The sequence below is a fragment of the Nyctereutes procyonoides genome, unplaced genomic scaffold (genome assembly GCF_905146905.1).
Source record: "Nyctereutes procyonoides isolate TBG_1078 unplaced genomic scaffold, NYPRO_anot_genome, whole genome shotgun sequence".
Classification (NCBI taxonomy): domain Eukaryota; kingdom Metazoa; phylum Chordata; class Mammalia; order Carnivora; family Canidae; genus Nyctereutes; species Nyctereutes procyonoides.
The window spans coordinates 26,641,911-26,659,693 of NW_026575030.1; the positions used below are offsets into that span (position 1 = coordinate 26,641,911).

The following is a 17,783-nucleotide window of genomic DNA, read 5'->3' on the forward strand; positions in this document are numbered from 1 at the left end:
GTTCGGGGAAGATCTTTTGGAAATTAGCATTTGATTTTCTTTTAGGAACAACAGTACAATAATGTTAGTTTCCCCAGACTCAGAAGAAAGACCCTTGTGATACGGTGTGAATTGGATATAGGGGAAGCTTGATTTACATTTGAATGGGTAGATATTTAGAAGATACAGACCCACAAAGGAAAGGAAGAGAAGTGGTGAGTAAAGGAGCCCAGGAGCAGCTACCATATGGTGTGAGATACTGAGAGAGGGTCAGAGAAAGAAGATTTTAAGAGTTTTTGTTATGTATTATGAGTTGAATCCTCTTTTGATGTTTTCATGACAGTGCTGTAAAGATTTAAATTGCTTTACTGTTATTTTTGGATGCAGGTTCGTGTTTCTTTGGAAAATACCACCATGTGAAGTGGCTTAGCTTTATCTGGAAAACATAAATGGTCGGACCATAAAACTTTAAATAGATACATTATATTTTCCTCATGTGCCTCAAACCTAAAATTAAACAAAACTAAAACGATAACATTGTATAAGGAATATTTATTGTACTAACAGTAATAACATGCACTTGGTTAAAAAATTCAAAAGGTAGAGAATGGTATTAAATGGAAAAAAGATAAAAGTTTCCTGTTTCATTTCCCAAACCTCTTCTTCACACCCATGTCTTATCATCTTCCAGAGTTTGTTTTTAATTCTTTTGGTGGTTAGTGTTATAATTGTGAACTCTATGCTGATTACACTTTCTTGATTTATTTACTTTATTCAGTGTCTGCTAACCCCATGTTGTGAATGAGAAATATACCTCATTGAGACTCTCCATTGCTTTCTCCCTTCATGTGCTTTCTTAATTATATTATTTCCCATTTTCTGTAATCATTATAATTTTTTTAAGTTGACTGTATGCCCAATGTGGGGCTTGAACTCATGACTCTGAGATCAAGAGTTGCATGCCCTACCAACTGAGCCAGCCAGGTGCTCCTACTCTTGTAAACTTAAATACCATGTTTAACCTTTGAATTCTTGTTCTATCAGTACAGATAGTAGCTCTTGATCCACTATCGGGTAGTATGAGAAAAATAACACCCTCAAATTAGTCTTCACCTCTTCTTGTCCCCTCACTGCTACCCTATGCCCCTACCTACCACCTAATTTCTTCTCTACCTTTACACAATATTAGGGTTTATAGCATTTGCATTTTTCCTTAGTATCATTAATTTTTCTGCATTTTATCTATTGATTGATTCTAAGAATTGAGATTAATGAATTAGTTTATGATGTATAGTTTATGCTTATGCAAATATTATATCTTACAGAATAGAGTCATTTGCTCAGAAGATAAACTACTTCCATATCTCTAAACCTGAGCTATTCAAAGGAGGATGAAACAAGGCCAAGTGGATTCTTCTTTCCTATACTGCATAACTTGTTCAAATCGTATCACATAGTTTGCCTCACATCTCGTGCTGTAGTTTTTTTTTAACTTATTTTTGTTTTACTTAGAGTCTGCAACTGACTTTCCTTTTCCTTTTCTTAAACTTTTTTAAAAAAGATTTTATTTATTTATTCATGAGAGACACAGAGAGAGAGGCAGAGACATAGGCAGAGGGAGAAGCAGGTTCCCTGCAGGGAGCCCAGTGTGGGACTCGATCCCAGGATCCTGGGATCCTGAGCGAACCAAAGGCAGACGCTCAACCTCTGAGCTACGCAGGCACACTTTGACTTTCTTTTTATAGACCACATCTTCTTTATCCAAATTCATCTGTCGATGCACACTGAGGCTCCTTCCACAGTTTGGCTATTGTGGACATTGCTGCTATAAACATTGGGGTGCAGGTGTCCTGGTGTTTCACTGCATCTGCATCTTTGAGGTGTATACACACACACACACACACACACACACACACACAATGGAATATTACTCAGACTTTAGAAACGACGAATACCCACTCTTTGCTTTGAAGTGTATGGAACGGGAGGGTATTATGCTGAGTGAAGTCAATTGGAGAAGGACAATCATAATATAGTTTCACTCATATGGGGAATATAAAAAATAGCGAAAGGGATTATAGGGGAAAAGAGGGAAAATTAGTGGGAAAAATTAGAGAGGGTGACAAAACATGAGAGACTCCTAACTCTGGGAAACAAACAAGGGGTAATGGAAAGGGAGGTGGGCGGGGGGATGGGGTGACTGGGTGATGGGTACTGAGGAGGGCACTTGATGGGATGAGCACTGGGTGTTATACTATATGTTGGCAAATTGAACTTCAATAAAAAAGTATATTAAAAAAATCTAAAATATTTTTAAGGGACACCTGGGTGGCTCAGTGGTTGAGTGTCTGCCTTTGGCTCAGGTCATGATCCTGGTGTCCTGGGATCAAGTCCCACATTAGGCTCCCCTCAAGAAGCCTGCTTCTCCTTCTACCTGTGTCTCTGCCTCTCTCTCTCTCTGTCTCTCATGAATAAATAAATAAAATCTTTAAATATATATTTTTAAATGTTAATTCTTTTTAGATATGCTTTTCTCATTAACATTGCTAAGAACGTCCAGATTTTAATTATGCTTTTTATTTTGTTTGTGAAGAGATAATAAATGTACATGCTACATAATTTAAAAGGAAATAATAGATATATAGCAAAAAGTTAGTCTTCCTTTCACACTTGTCCCTCAGCCATTCAGTTCTTTCCAGAAGTAACTACTCTGTTTGTTTTTATATATTATCTTTGAGATATTTTATGCACTTGCAAGCATACAAGTATATTTGGTCTATTGATGGCAATTAATTTCTGATTTGGTTATAATAAATGATACTTTATTGAATATCTTTATAGACACACATGCTTGAATATCTGTAGAATAAATCTCATGGAAGAATAGTTAGGTCAGAGCAATGTGCATTTCTTGAAGGTTTGATAATACTACCAAATTGTCCTCAATGGAAGTCATACTAATTTACACTCTTACTAGCTAGTAAAAGATTGCTTGTCATCCTGAGCTCACACCAATGCAATTATTAGAAATCTATGCCACTAATTCTCTCAGTGTAGTTTTAATTGGCATTTGAATTTCATTTATTTTATTAGGAAGAATGAGCATGTTTTCATAAAATAAAGATGCCTTTACATATCCTTACTTACAAGCTGTTACTTCATTTTTAAAAAAATTTTTAAAAATATTTTATTTACTTATTAATAGAGACACACAGAGAGAGAGGCAGAGACACAGGCAGAGGGAGAAGCAGGCTCCATGCAGGGAGCCCCACATGGGGCTCAATCCCGGGACCCCAGGATCATACCCTGGGCTGCAGGCGGCGCTAAACTGCTGCGCCACCAGGGCTGCCCACAAGTTGTTACTTCATCTATTTTTCTCATTTTACTATTACTTTGTTGAACTTTCTCATTGACTTGTGAAAGTTTTTTACATTAAGGAATTTAAACTTTTATCTGTAATATTACTAATATTTTCCCCAAGTTTGACTTTTGACTTTTTTATGCTTTTGCCATGCAATTAAATTTTTTAAAATGTATACATATATTCTTTTGTAATTTATTTATTTTTTGAAAGTATTTGTTTATTCAGGAGACACAGAAAGAGAGGCAGAGACATAGACATTATTGAGTTCTCTTTTTTAAAAAATATTTTTTTTATTCATGTGAGAGACACAGAAAGAGAGGCAGAGACACAAGCAGAGGGAGAAGCAGGCTCCCTGAGGGGAGCCCGATGTGGGACTCGATCCCAGGACCCCAGAGTCAGGACCTGAGCCAAAGGCAGATGCTCAACCACTGATCCACTCAGGTGCCCTTGCATACAAGTCTTTTTCAGACATATTCATTGCAAAATTTTTCTCCTAGTCTGGAGCCTGCTTTTCCATTTTTTCTTTTTTTAATTTCTTTTTTTTTTAAGATTTTATTTATTTATTCATGAGAGACACACAGAGAGGCAGAGACATAGGCAGAGGGAGAAGCAGGCTCCCTGTAAGGAGCCTGATGTGGAACTCGATCCCAGATCCTGGGATCACACCCAGAGCCGAAGGCAGACGCTCAGCCTCTGAGCCACCCAGGCATCCCACATTTATTTTTTCTTGATTAAAAAAATATTTTTTCATCATGATAAGTGTACTCTTTAATCCCCATCCCCTATATCCCTCATCCCCTCGCCCACCTCCCCTCTGGTAACCATCAATTTGTTTTCTCTAGTTAAGGGTCTGTTTCTTGGTTTGTCTCTCTCTTTTCCCTTTGCTTGTTTGTTTTGTTTCTTAAATTCCCCGTCTTTCTCTAACTTATTTTGCTTAGCATAATACTCTCTAGCTCCAACCATGTTGTTGCAAATGGCAAAATTTCATTCTTTCTTATGGTAGAAAAATATTAATATATATATATAAATATATCACATCCTCTTTATCCATTCCTCTATCAGTGGACATTTGGGCTGCTTCCACAGTTTGGCCATTGTGAGTAATGCTGCAATAAACATAAGGGTGCATACATTCCTTTGGTGTTTTTGTATTTTGGGGGTAAATACCCAGTACTGTAATTACTGGGTTGTAGGACAGTTCTATTTTCAATTTTTTGAGAAACCTCCATACTGTTTTCCATAGTGGCTACACCAGTTTGCATCCCCGCCAACAGTGTATGAAAGTTCCTTTTTCTCTACATCCTTACCAATACTTGCTATTTCTTGAATTTTTTATTTTAGCCATTCTGATAAGTAGCTGGAGTGTTTCATCAACAGCTATGTGCTCGAGTTCCAGGTGCAGGGGCTGTTGGCCGACAAGACAAGGAGAGATGCTGAGAGCCAGCAGACGTAGTCCCACATCTCCCCCGTGAGCACCGGTGGGCCCTGGGCAGGTGAAAGGGCCTCAGCAATCCCGTGTGAGGTGTGAGGTGATATCTCATTGTGGTTTTGATTTGCATCTCCCCGATGATGAGTGATGCTGAACGTCTTTTCATGTGTCTGTTGGCCAGCTGTATATCTTCTTTGGAGAGATGTCTATTCATATCTTCTGCCCATTTTTTAATAGGATTGTTTTTTGGGTATGGAGTTGTATAAGTTCTTTGTATATTTTGGATACTAACCCTTTATTGGACATGTCATTTGCAAATGTCTTCTCCCATCCTGTAGGCTCCCTTTTAGTTTTGCTGATTATTTCCTTCACTATGTAGAAGCTTTTAATTTTGTTGTAGTTCCAAAGTCTATTTTTGCTTCTGGTTCTCTTGACTCAGGAGACATAGCTAGAAAAAAGTTGCTATAGCCAGTGACAGAGAGATTACTGCCTGTGCTCTCTTCAAGGACTTTTGTGGTTTCAAGTCTCACATTTAAGTCTTTAATCCATTTTGAATTTATTTTTGCATATGGTGGACAAAAGTGGTTCAGTTTCATTCGTTTGCATATAACTGACCAGTTTTCCCAACACCATTTGTTGAAGAGACTGTCTTCTTCCTATTGTATGTTTGTTCTTCCTTTGTTGAAAAGTAATTGATTATATAATTGTGGGCTTATTTCCAGGTTTTTTTGTTCTATCCCATTGACCTGTGTGTCTATTTTTATACCAGTACCATACTATTTTAATTACTACTTTGCAATATAACTAATATAACTTGAAATCTAGAATTGTGATACTTCAGTTTTGTTTTTCTTTTTCCAGATTGCTTTGGCTACTCAAGGTCTTTTTTAGTTCCATACAAATTTTAGGATTATTTATTCTACTCTTTTTTTTTTTAAGTAATCTCTACAGGCAATGTGGGGCTTAAACTCACAACCCTGAGATCAAGAGTCACTTGCTCTACAAACTGAGCCAGCCAGGCATCCCTTCTATTTACTAGAATAAACAATCCTGTTTATTTGTGAAGAATGGTTTTCTTATTTTGATAGGAATTGCATTAAATTTGTAGATTGCGAGGATCCCTGGGTGGCTCAGCAGTTTAGCGCCTGCCTTCGGCCCAGGGCATGATCCTGGAGTCCCGGGATCCAGTGTCTGTGTCTCTCATGAATAAATAAATAAGACCTTTAAAAAAAAATTGTAGGTTGCTTTGGGTAGTATAGACTTTTCTTTTTTTTTTAGATTTTATTTATTTATTCATGAGACAGACAGACAGAGAGAGAGAGAGAGAGAGAGAGAGAGAGAGACAGGCAGAGGGAGAAGCAGGCTCCATGCAGGGAACCCGATGTGGGACTCGATCCCTGTACTCCAGGATCAGGCCTTGAGCCAAAGGCAGATGGGCTCAACCGCTGAGCCACCCAGGAGTCCTGGAGTATAGATATTTTTTTTTATTTTTAATTAATTATTTTTTTTGACATTTTAATAATATTTGTTCTTCCAATATATGAACATGGAATGTCTTGCCATTTCTTTGTTTCATCTTTAATTTCTTTCATCAGTGTTTTATAGTTTTCAGAGTACAGGTCTTTCCCCTCTTTGGTTAAGTTTATTCCTAGGTATCTTATTGCTTTTGGTGTAATTATAAACGGGATTGTTTTCTTAATTTCACTTTTTGCTGCTGTTTCATTAGTAGTGTATAGGAATGCAACCGATTTCTGTACTTTGATTTTGTACCCTGTGACTTTACTGAGTTCATTTATCAGTTCTAGTAGTTTTTTGATGGAGGCTTTAGGGTTTTCTATATATAGTATCATGTTATCTGCAAATCATGAGAGTTTTGCTTCTTCCTTCCAATTTAGATGCCTTTTACTTCTTTATGTTTTATAATTGCTGTGGATAGGACTTTCAGTACTATGTTGAATAAATGTGGTTAGAGTGGACATCCCTGTTTTGTTACTGACCATAGAGGAAAAGCTCTTTGTTGCTCCCCATTGAGTATGGTTTTGGCTGTGGTTTTTTTCATACAAAGGTTTTATTATGTTGCGGTATGTTCCCTCTAGACCTACTTTGCAGAGGGTTTTATCATGAATGGATGTTGTAGTCTGTCAAATGCTGTTTCTGTACCTCTTGAAATGATATGTTTTTTAATCCTTTCTCTTATTGATGTGATGTATCATGTTGATTGTTCTGTGGATATTGAACCACACTTGCATCCCGGGAATAGATCCCGCTTTATCACGATTTATGATTTTGTAAAAATGTGTTGTTGGATTTGGTTTGCTGGTATTTTGTTGAATATTTTTGTATGTATATTCATGAGAGATATTGGCCTGTAATTCACATCTTTTGTGGTGTCTTTTATCTGGTTTTAGTGCTTCTTCATTTTCTAAATATAGTGTTCTTTGAAGAGCAGTTTTAATATTTGAAGTCCAGTTTAAACGATCTTCTGCTACGTTTGTTTTAGACATTTTATAGATTTAGGTTTTACATTTAGATCTGTCATTCATTTTGCGGTGATTTTTGTACACCTTAAGGTGAGGGTTTTGTTTTTTGAAGGAATATCTCATTGTTCAAGCACTATTTATTGAAAAGACTATCCTTTCTTTACTTGATTGCATTTGTGCCTTTGTCAAAAGTCATATTTACATGACTTTTTACATCTTATTTTTAGAATTTAAAAAAACATTTTTTTTTAATTAAGTAAACTGTACCACTAACGTGGGGCTTGAAATCATGACCCTGAGATCAAGAGTCACATACTCTACTCACTGAGCCAGCCAGGTGCTCCTATTTTTGGAATCTTGATTATATTCCACTAACCTGTTCATTTTTATGCTTATGTTACACTGTTTTTTTAAAATATTTTTTCTTTATTTATTTATGATAGTCACACACACAGAGAGAGAGAGAGAGAGGCAGAGACACAGGCAGAGGGAGAAGCAGACTCCATGCACCAGGAGCTCGACGTGGGATCCGATTCCGGGTCTCCAGGATCGCGCCCTGGGCCAAAGGCAGGCGCCAAACCACTGCGCCACCCAGGGATCCCTGTTACACTGTTTTAATTATAATTTATTGATAGTAATTCTCAAAATCCTATAATAGTCTTTTCCAAAGTCATTTTTAGGAATTGTAGTTCCTTTGCATTTCATTATGATTTTCAGCTTGTCAATTTCTGAGGAAAAGAAAACTTGTTGGGATTTTTTTTTTTTTTATTAGAAATGCATTCAGCACAGAGATCAGTTTGGGAAGAGCTGATAACTTGACAATATTGAGTCTTTGGTTCCACGAACAAGGCTTGCAACTCTATTCATTTAGGTCTCTTGAATTTCTCTCAGCAATGCTTTGTCATTTTCAGTTTGACCTTTCACATCTTTTGTCACATTTATCCTTAAGTCTTTCATATTTTTTGAAGCTATCTTAAAATTTCAATTTCCAATTATTCATTACCAATAGATAGAAATTCAACTCGTTTTTGTATATTGATGTTGTATCTTGTACCTCCCTAAACTCATTAGTTTTTGTAGCATTTTTTAATATATTGCATTTTAACTTCTACAGAGACAATCATGTTATTTATGAAAAAGACAGTTTTTCTTCCTTCTTTCCAATCTGGACTCCTTTCATTTCTTTTTTAGAAATATGATTTCATCTGGTTTTTCTTTTTAGTTTGCTAAGATGTTGAATTACATTGGTTGATTTTTGAGCGGTTGAATCTCTCTTGGAATGAATCCCACTTGGTCATTATGTAGTATCCTTTCTATATATTGTTGAAGTTGTTGAAATTATGTTTAGAGTTTTTGTATCTAAACGTATACATAATGTTGAATAGAAGTGGGGACAAAAGGGATCCCCAGGTGGCACAGCAGTTTAGCACCTGCCTTTGGCCCAGGGTGCGATCCTGGAGACCCGGGATAGAATCCCACGTGGGGTTCCCGGTGCATGGAGCCTGCTTCTCCCTCTGCCTATGTCTCTGCCTCTCTCTCTCTCTCTCTCTCTCTGTGTGACTATCATAAATAAATAAAAATTTTAAAAAAATTTAAAAAGTGGTGACAAAAGATATCCTCCTATATTGTTCCTGATCTTAGTGGGAAAGTATTCAGTCTTTCACCACAGAATATGATGTTGAAATTCCCTCATATTCCTAGCTTGACAAAAATTTTTATTAGGAATAAATATTAGATTTTGTCAAATGCAGTGTTTGCATCTATTGAAATGATTATATGGTTTTTCTCCTTTGGTTTGCTAATATGGTGAATTACTGTTTGAATTTTGAACATTAAACTTTTAATTCTGCATTTTGGGGATTAGCCCACCCCACTTGGTCATGTTGTGTTATCCTTTTTTACACCATTGAATTCAATGTGCTAGAGTTTTGTTTAGATTTTTTTGCTTCTATATACATGAGAAATATTAGTCTATAGTTTTGTTTCTTGTAATATCTTTGGGTTTGAAGTTAGGGTAATGCTGGCCTCATAGAATGAGTTGGGAAGTACTCCCTCTTCATTTTTTTGGGTGAATTTTGTGTTGAATCAGTATTATTTCTTCCTACTATGGAATTAGTACCAGGACACTTCTGGTTCTCATTTCTATAGAAAGTAGTGTTACTGCTTCTAGCTACATGAGCCTGGGATGTTCTGTGTGGGAAGGTTTTTACATACAGTTTCAGCTTCTTTAACAGATATAGGGCTTTTTAGGTTATCTATTTCTTCTTGTGTGAGCTGTGGTAATTTGTGTCTTTCAAGGAGTTTGCCCATGTTATCTGTGTTTTGAAATTTATTGGCATAACGTTATTATTACTCATAGTAATCTATTTTTATCTTTTCTTCTTGTTTTTTTGGGGGGAGGGTCAGGTGGGTAATATGTTGTAGTTGTAACAAAGTTTGAAGGAAGCACATGTCACAAAATAGTGTGAATACTCAATCATCACACTTGTGAATTCTTAAAAGACCCAATTTTATCCTTTAAGCCTGTAGAATATGTAGTGATGTCAACTGCATATTTATGATATGATAATTTGTTTTTTTTCTTTTTTTCCTGGTTAGTCCAGTTATAAAGCTTAATCCATTTTTATTGATTTTCTGGAAGACCCAGCCTTTGCTTTATTTGATTCTCTCTATTGTTTTCTTCTTTTCTAGTTCATTGGTTCCTGCTTTGGTCTTTATTATTTCCTTTACTCTGTTTTTTGTTTGATTTGCTCTTTCTTTTCTAGTTTTGTAAGACAGAAGCTGAGGTCCTGATTTGAGACTTTTCTTTTTTCCTAATATAGACATTTAGTGCTATAAGCTTTCTTAAGTACTGCATTAATGGCATCTACAAATTCTGATATGCTGTTTTCATTTTCATTAAATTTCTCTTTTGATTTCTTTTTCCATCATCCAATTATACTGAAGGGTGTTGTTTAGTTTCCAAATACTTGGGGATTTTCCATGGATCTTCAAGTTATTTATTTCTTTCTTTTTAAGATTTTATTTATTTATTCATGAGAGACACACAGAGAGAGGCAGAGACACAGGCAAGAGGGAGAAGCAGGCTCCATGCAAGGAGCCCGATGTGGGACTCAAACCCGGACCCGGGATCATGTCCTGAGCCAAAGGCAGACGCTCAATCACTGAGCCACCCAGGCATCCCAAGTTATTGATTTCTAATTTAATTTTTTCTGTGGTCAGAGAACAGAGGTTGTATGACTTAAATCCTATTGAATTTTATTGAGTCTATGGCCCAGAATAGTTCTCTGTGTACTTGGAAGAATGTGTATTCTGGTATTGTTGGGTGTTCTATAAATGTCAATCAAGTCAGGTAATTAATACCATTATTCAAATTTTCTATTCCATACTGATTTTCTGCATACATGGTCTAGCAATTATTGAGAGAAGTGTTAAAATCTCTGACTATAATTGTGGATTCATCTATTTCTTTGTGCAGTTCTATCAGTTTTAACTTCATGTATTTTGAAGCACTGTTATTAGGTTCATAATGTTTAGGTTGTTATTTCTATTTGATAAATTGACCCCTTTATCCTTAAAATGATAAAACTACCTTCTTAATCTCTGGTTATATTCTTTGGTCTTAAATTTACTTTGTTTCATCTGAAAGTAGATAATCTCATTTTTCTTTGGCTAGTATTAGCATAGTTTCTCTCTTTCCATCCTTGGGATCTTGTTTTTATTTTATAGTAGGTAGGTCTGGAGCCGTGCTCATAGTAAGGCTGCTTCTCCACTACTGAGGCAAGATCTTCCTGAACACTGTAGCCAGTGCCTTTGAATTATGGGTTTTTCCAGTCTGGCTAATTGAAATAGATACTGGTCCTAGCCCAATGTGAGCAAAAAGAACCATTCCCTCCAATCCTTACAGATGGTTCTTACTCGGGCCTAGAACAATTTCCTTAGATTTATGTATGGGTCATAAATACCTGAGGGAGAACACTGTAGATCTGTCCAGTACTCTGTCTCTGTGCAACTGTCCTCTTTCTGTTTTCTGTCCTGTGAACCCTAGCTGCTTTGGTCGCTGGACTCTCTGGTCTGTTTTCCCAACTCAGGGAGTCTTCCAGTCTCTGTCCCAGCTTTCTCTTCCTTCTGCCATGCTTGGAAACTCTCGAAGTAGCAAACTGGGGCAGTTATAGGACTCCCCTTGTTACTTCCTGTCTCTCAGAGATCCTTTACTGCTTCATACAGAGTATCTTGAAAACTGTTGTTTTAGATATTATGTCTGATTTTTTCTTTTGTTTTGCTTTAGGTAAATTGGGTGGGGTGGTATATCTTGTCCATGTTAGTTCATCTTGGCCAAAAAGGGAGGTCAAGTTATTGCTTTTTTCCTCTTTGAGATTGGATCCTTTTTCTTTTTCTTTCAGTTTTTTGAGCATGAAATGGCAAGGCTTAGAAAAGTTGTAAAAATTATTCCAGGAACAGCTGTATACACTTCATCTAGATTTATCAACTGTTAGCATTTTGCCACATTTATGCATGCTTATTCTCTCTCTCTTTTTAATTTTTTTTAAGATTTTATTTATTTATTCATGAGAAACACACAGAGAGAGGCAGAGACACAGGCAGAGAGAGAAGCAGGCCCCACGCAGGGAGCCCCATGTGGGACTCAATCCCAAGACTGCAGGATCACGCCCTGAGCCAAAGGCAGATGCTTAACAGCTGAGTCACACAGGTGTCCCATTCTCTCTCTCTCTTGCTCTCTCACACACCCACTTTAACTGAACTATTTGAGAGAAATTGCAGACATCATGATAGTTACTCATTAAATAATTCTTAAGAATAAAGTCACTTTTCTATATAACCACAATACAATAATCAAATTCAAGAAACAGTATAGAAGCAGAAATTGCCTTTAAAAAATAATTAATTTATTTTTAAGAGAGAGTGTGAAAAGGGGGAGGGGCAGAGGGAGAGAGAGAACCTCAAGCGATTCCACCCTGAGCATGGAGCCTGATGCAGGGCTCAATCTCATGATCATGACCTGAGCCAAAATCAAGGGTTGGACACTTAACCAACTGAGCCATCTAGGCACCCCCAGAAATTGCCGTTTAACGGTTGGGCTCAGGAAAAAAAATAAAGGCTGGGTTCAGAACTGGTACCCCTTCCCTTCCATTCTACTCCATTTGTCAAAGCAGTCATAGGCCAGCTCATATTTAAAAAGAAGGGAAATATGTACCCATTTCTCAGCCAGAGGAATGTCAAAGAATTCCAGGCTGTTTTTATTTATTTATTTTTTTTTTAATTTTTTTATTTCTTTATGATAGTCACAGAGAGAGAGAGAGAGAGAGAGAGAGAGAGAGAGAGAAAGGCAGAGACACAGGCAGAGGGAGAAGCAGGCTCCATGCACCGGGAGCCCGACGTGGGATTCGATCCCGAATCTCCAGGATCGCGCCCTGGGCCAAAGGCAGGCGCCAAACCGCTGCGCCACCCAGGGATCCCCTCCAGGCTGTTTTTAATCTACCACACTGTACATATCCATTTCCTATTGTCTCAGTAATATACTTTGTAGCCACTTTTCTTCAATCCAGAAATTCAGATATCAAATATCTTTAGTCTCCTTTGTCTGGAACAGTTTTTATTTTTCTTTGTCTTTTATGACATTGAAATTATCGAGATGGGGAGGCCAGTTGTTTTGTAGAATGTCTCTTAATTTGGGTTTATCTGACAGTTTCCTCATGATTAAATTCCGATTCTGTATTTTTGGCAGGAATATAATAAAGGTGATGTCATCGCCTTAGAACACCATCTTGTGTGTGATGCCAACTTGTACTACTGGTGGACTTTGAGTATTTGATTAAGGTGATGTCTGCCAGATTTTTCCAATGTCCTGGTGCTCTATCTCCATCATAATTGGTAAGTAATCTCCAGGGACATCCTTTATTTTTCTTTGCCTTTAAAGTTAAAAAAAAAAAAAGAGTTCTTTATCCTATGTTAGAGAATCCTTTAATATATTGTGTATCAGTTCTGTTGACTTTACTTATGCTTGGCGATTTTGTTGTTGTTAACTTGCATTTGTGTGAATCCTATGGGACTGTCACAAGGATGCATCCTCCAGGTGGGTGTCTATCGCTTCTGCTTAGAGCAAGGAGACTTGGCAACTCTTCAAGGGCTCAGGTTTGGTTTTGCTTTCAATCCCACATTAATGTGGGTAGAAACTCTCCATGCACCCTCAGCAAAACCCCAGATCTGCTTAGAGCTCAGTGACCTGACCCCAGTGCTGGTTCTTCTCATGGTTTGTCCCTTGTGGGTTAGGGCAATTCTCGAGGACCTCTTACATTCCTGTAGAAGGCAGGGTGCCCTGGAGAGTCTGGCCTGCTATCCCGCCCGCCTAAGCAGAGCTCACTACGAGTTTCCACTTAAACCTCTAGTGATAAATAGGTTTTTGTCTTGATTTTCTGTTATGATATCTTTGAAGAAGTTAGGATTTCTCCCAACTTATTCAGTTAATATTCTCAATCGTCCTGTGACATGGGAAAGGCAGGTAATTGGGACATCATGTATCCGGGGAAGCTGCAAGGTGTTCGGGCGATGTAAGGTACGTTTAACTAACCTCCAAAGCCTCAGTTTCCTCTTCTGCAAAACCAGAACTAACCATCTCTGAACTAACCGAGGATGCTTTGTGAGCGTTTACAGGGGATGAATGTGCGAAGCTCAGCCCCGAGCTCAGTATGATTAGCACAAGGGTTTACGGTCTCCGCAGAGACGAGCTGCCCGGCCCTCCTTCGCCCCCCTAGGTCTCCCCCATCAACCCCCGGGGGGGCGGGGCCGGTCGGGCTGGGGGCGGAGCGCACGGGGCAGAGAGTCGGGCGGCCCCGCCCCGCCCCAAGGCCTCGGCCCCGCCCGCAGACCCCGCCCCAGGCCCCGCCCCCGAGGCCCCGGGAAGGCGGGGGGCGGAGCTCCACGAGAGCAGAGCCGGGCGGCCCCGCCCCGAGGTCCCGCCCCCGGCCCCGCTCCCGAGGCCTAGTCCCCGCCCCCAAGACCGAGGCCCCGCCCCCGGCCCCCGCCCCCGAGGCCCCGGGAAGGCGGGGGGCGGAGCGCCACGCGAGCGGAGCCGGGCGGCCCCGCCCCCAGGCCCCGGCCCCACCCCCGCCCCCGGCCCCGCTCCCGAGGCCTAGTCCCCGCCCCCAAGACCGAGGCCCCGCCCCGCCTCCGCCCGGAGCCCCGCCCCCGAGGCCCGGGGAAGGCGGGGGGCGGAGCGCCACGCGAGCAGAGCCGGGCGGCCCCGCCCAAGGCCTCGGCCCGCCCCAAGGCCTCGACCCCGCCCCCGGCCCCGCCCCCGAGGCGCCGGGAAGGCGGGGGGCGGAGCGCCACGCGAGCGGAGCCGGCGGCCCGCCCCAGGCCCCGCCCGCCCCAGGCCTCGGCCCCACCCCCGCCCCAGGCCCCGCCTCCGAGGCCCGTGGAGGGCGGGGGCGGAGCCGCGCTCGGGCCCCTCCTCCCGGGCGGCCGCGGCGGGCCCGGGCCCGGGTCTCGGCCTCCGCTGCCGGGGGAGGTGCTCGCGGCGCCGGGGCCTGCGGTGAGTGCGCCGCGCGGGGCTGGCCGGCGCCTGGGGGGCGGGGGCGCCGGGGGGGCGCCGCCGTGGGTCACCGCCGTGGGGCGCCCCGGGGTGGCTGCCGCGCGGGGCCGGGCGGCGGGGCGGGAGCGGGGGCCTGCGGAGGCCGAGGCGGGCGGGGGAGCCGGCGCGGACAGGCTCGGGCGGCTCCGGCCCCGGGGTGGCGCCCGCCCCCCGCGGGTGCACCGGCGGGAACGAGCCCCTTCCTCCTAGGAGCCCGGGCTCGCGGGGCTTCTCCTGGGAAACCGACCCGCGGGTCCCAGCCCGGGGCCTGCTGCGGCCGCCGACTCACCTGGGCTCCAGGGACCCGGGAGACACCTGCCCGGAGTCGGGGGCGGCGGCATCCCCCGGGGTGTGGATCGGCCTTCCGTAGGCGAGGGCTGACTCCAGTTCGCAGAGTCCGGCAGGACGGGGACTCGGGCAGGACCTTGGGATTGCGGGGCTTCGGGGAGCGGCGGCCAACAGGGCGGGGGCGGCGGGTGCGGCGGGGGCGGCGGGTGCGGCGGGTGCAGGGTGCTCCAGGGTGCTCCAGGGTGGGAGAGCGAGGAGGCGGCGGAGCGCCCAGGCACCGGGAGAGCTCTGCAGCCCGGGCGACGAGAGCGAGGAGCAAGGAAATAGTAATTCGAGGATTGAGGACAGGTGTGTGTGTGTTGATTCCTACATTTTTAAAGAAGAGATTTTATTCATTTGTTCATGAGAGACACAGAGAGAGGCAGAGACCCAGGCAGAGGGAGAAGCAGGCTCCCTGCAGGGAGCCCGATGCGGGACTCGATCCCCGGTCTCCAGGGTCAGGCCCTGGCCTGAAGGCAGAGGCTCAACCACTGAGCCACCCGGGCACCTTTGATTTCTGAATTTTTTAAGAAAGGGAGATAACATGTTGGGGATGCAGGAAAGGGACTGTTTGATAGGAATGAATATTATTCTGGGTCCTGGCGAAGATAATGGGCTTGAAAAGAGGGGTGGAGGGCTATTCTAGGCCGGGGGGCTGGGCAGGAGTGCTGGACTGTGTCTCTCTAGGAGAGTAGATAAGGCTTGGTTGGACCACAGTTTATCTTTTTGGAATTTTATCTTCTAGAGCAAGGTTGGCCGTTAAACCCCACGGAATTTCAGGATTTTTCAGGTTCCTGTCATGTGTGCCTTGATCAAATTAGAAACATCTGTTGGAGAGAAGCACTAAATTGTTTGAACCGCATAATCTTGTTGGGGAAGGGCAATAAAACTAGCTCTGTTGCGGTATTTTATATGACACTTGATAGAATATGTATTTAGTATCTATTTTAAACTGAGCTAATAATAATGGGTGCTTTTTCCAGAGGTTCATACAAATAATTTGAGAGCTAACCGTCTCTTAGAGATCTTTATTCAGAGTGGGAACATCAGAAGCAAGTCAGTGGAGGTTTTAGTCTCTCGTTTTTTTAAGCCATCAAGGTACAGTGGTGGTTTCTCAAACATACCTAGGTTCCTGTTGAAAATATGAATTTCCTGACATCACCTCAGACCTTAGGAATAAAAATCTCTGGAGTAGAACCTAGGAATAGGAATTTCGAACAGAAAAAAAAAGGAATTTCGAACAGAGAGACTGCAGTGTTCTCTGGCATTGAAAATTATTGACAGGCTTTGAGGATTTTTTTGGTTTGTTTTTGTTTTTTTTAAAACTTGGGCTTGTTGGGACCTCTTTAGAACAGATCTCCTTAAAAGTTATATGAATGAATTGCTGCCAAACTAATGTAACTGAAAATTTATAATCCTGTCTATTGTGTCATCTTTAAATTTTAATATATTTTGAAGGAAATCTATGTAGTCACTTTATCAAAAAAATAAAACAGTGTTGTTTCTGTCACAACCCTCCCCCCCTTTACAACAACTAGAACATATGGGAAAAAAACAATTTCTCTAATTCTGTAATTAATAAACAGCAGTGATTTTTTTTTCTGGCATTTTATATATAAAATACATGCATGCCATACATATAGAGAAAAATAAGAATTGTACACATACGTTTTTATATTGGTTTTTTTTTTTCCCCGCTTCGCTATCATGAGCACTTTCTCATGTAGTTAAGTTTTTTAACACCTTTTTAATAAAAACATGTGTTCCAGCACATGGAGGTATTGTAATTAATTAAATCAGCTCCGTATTGTTAACATTCTGATTCTTTGCGATTTTTGGTTATTTTTATAATGTTGGTTTGAATATTTTGGTCTGCCTTTCTGATTATTTCCTTAGAATAAATTATTGAATGATGGAATAAAAAAATTATTCAACTGGATTTTAATAGTCTCATTTTCACATATCTTTTTTAAGATTTTATTTTTAAGTAATCTCTACACCAGCGCGGGGTTCAAACTCACAACCCTGAGATCAAGAGTCACGTGCTCTACTGGCTGAGCCAGCCAGGCACCCCTCACATATCTTCTTACCGCTTGTCCTCACTGGAAGGAAAATGAACATTGCTGAAGGATCTCTTGCATTCTCGGCCCATTCTCTCATTTCAGTGGTTCTTAAATTTTAATGGGTAGAAGAATCATCTGGGAGCTAGTTAAAAATTCATTTTCCCAAGTCCTAGGCCCAGCTGTTCTGAGCTATAAGCTCTGGAGTAGGGCCCAGGAATCTGTAGTTTTAACAGATTTCCCCAGTGAATTTGCTGGAGGCGTTCTTGGAACATTAAACATGCTTTTTAAACAAATTGGCAAAACAGATTCAGAAATTTTGGTTACTTGCCCAAAGCCATTCATACACCTGGTAGCGAGATTTGAACTCAGCTCTTTGTGACTTCAGAGCCTTTGTTTTTCCCATTTCCTTAGGCCTTCTCAAGCCTTCTCATTGGTGTGCCCCTAAGGACGGCAGAAAGGGCACTCTGGCTGACCCCCTGCAGGGCTCTCTGGGATGTGTCTCAAGTACACCATGAATCTCCATTAAAATCCCCCATCAGAAATTCTTCTG

General features: G+C 41.4%; 1 protein-coding gene and 1 non-coding gene across 3 annotated transcripts in view; one reads left to right on the top strand and one right to left on the bottom strand.

Moving 5' to 3' along the window:
* Nucleotides 1-9,652: 9,652 nt before the first annotated feature.
* Nucleotides 9,653-9,756, bottom strand: LOC129504071 (small nucleolar RNA U13). The gene has a single exon (XR_008663305.1). It is a non-coding gene; the product is annotated as a small nucleolar RNA U13 (small nucleolar RNA).
* Nucleotides 9,757-13,125: 3,369 nt separating this feature from the next.
* B4GALT4 (beta-1,4-galactosyltransferase 4) overlaps nt 13,126-17,783 on the top strand; it is a 29,634-nt gene continuing 24,976 nt past the window's right edge. Inside the window, exon 1 of one of the 2 annotated variants that reach the window (XM_055316466.1) lies at nt 13,126-13,144. The gene's annotated coding sequence lies outside the window, so the exon portion shown is untranslated. Of the gene's footprint in view, nt 13,145-14,724; nt 14,805-17,783 lie in introns of those variants that run through there. The other variant, XM_055316465.1, reaches the window with a different exon arrangement.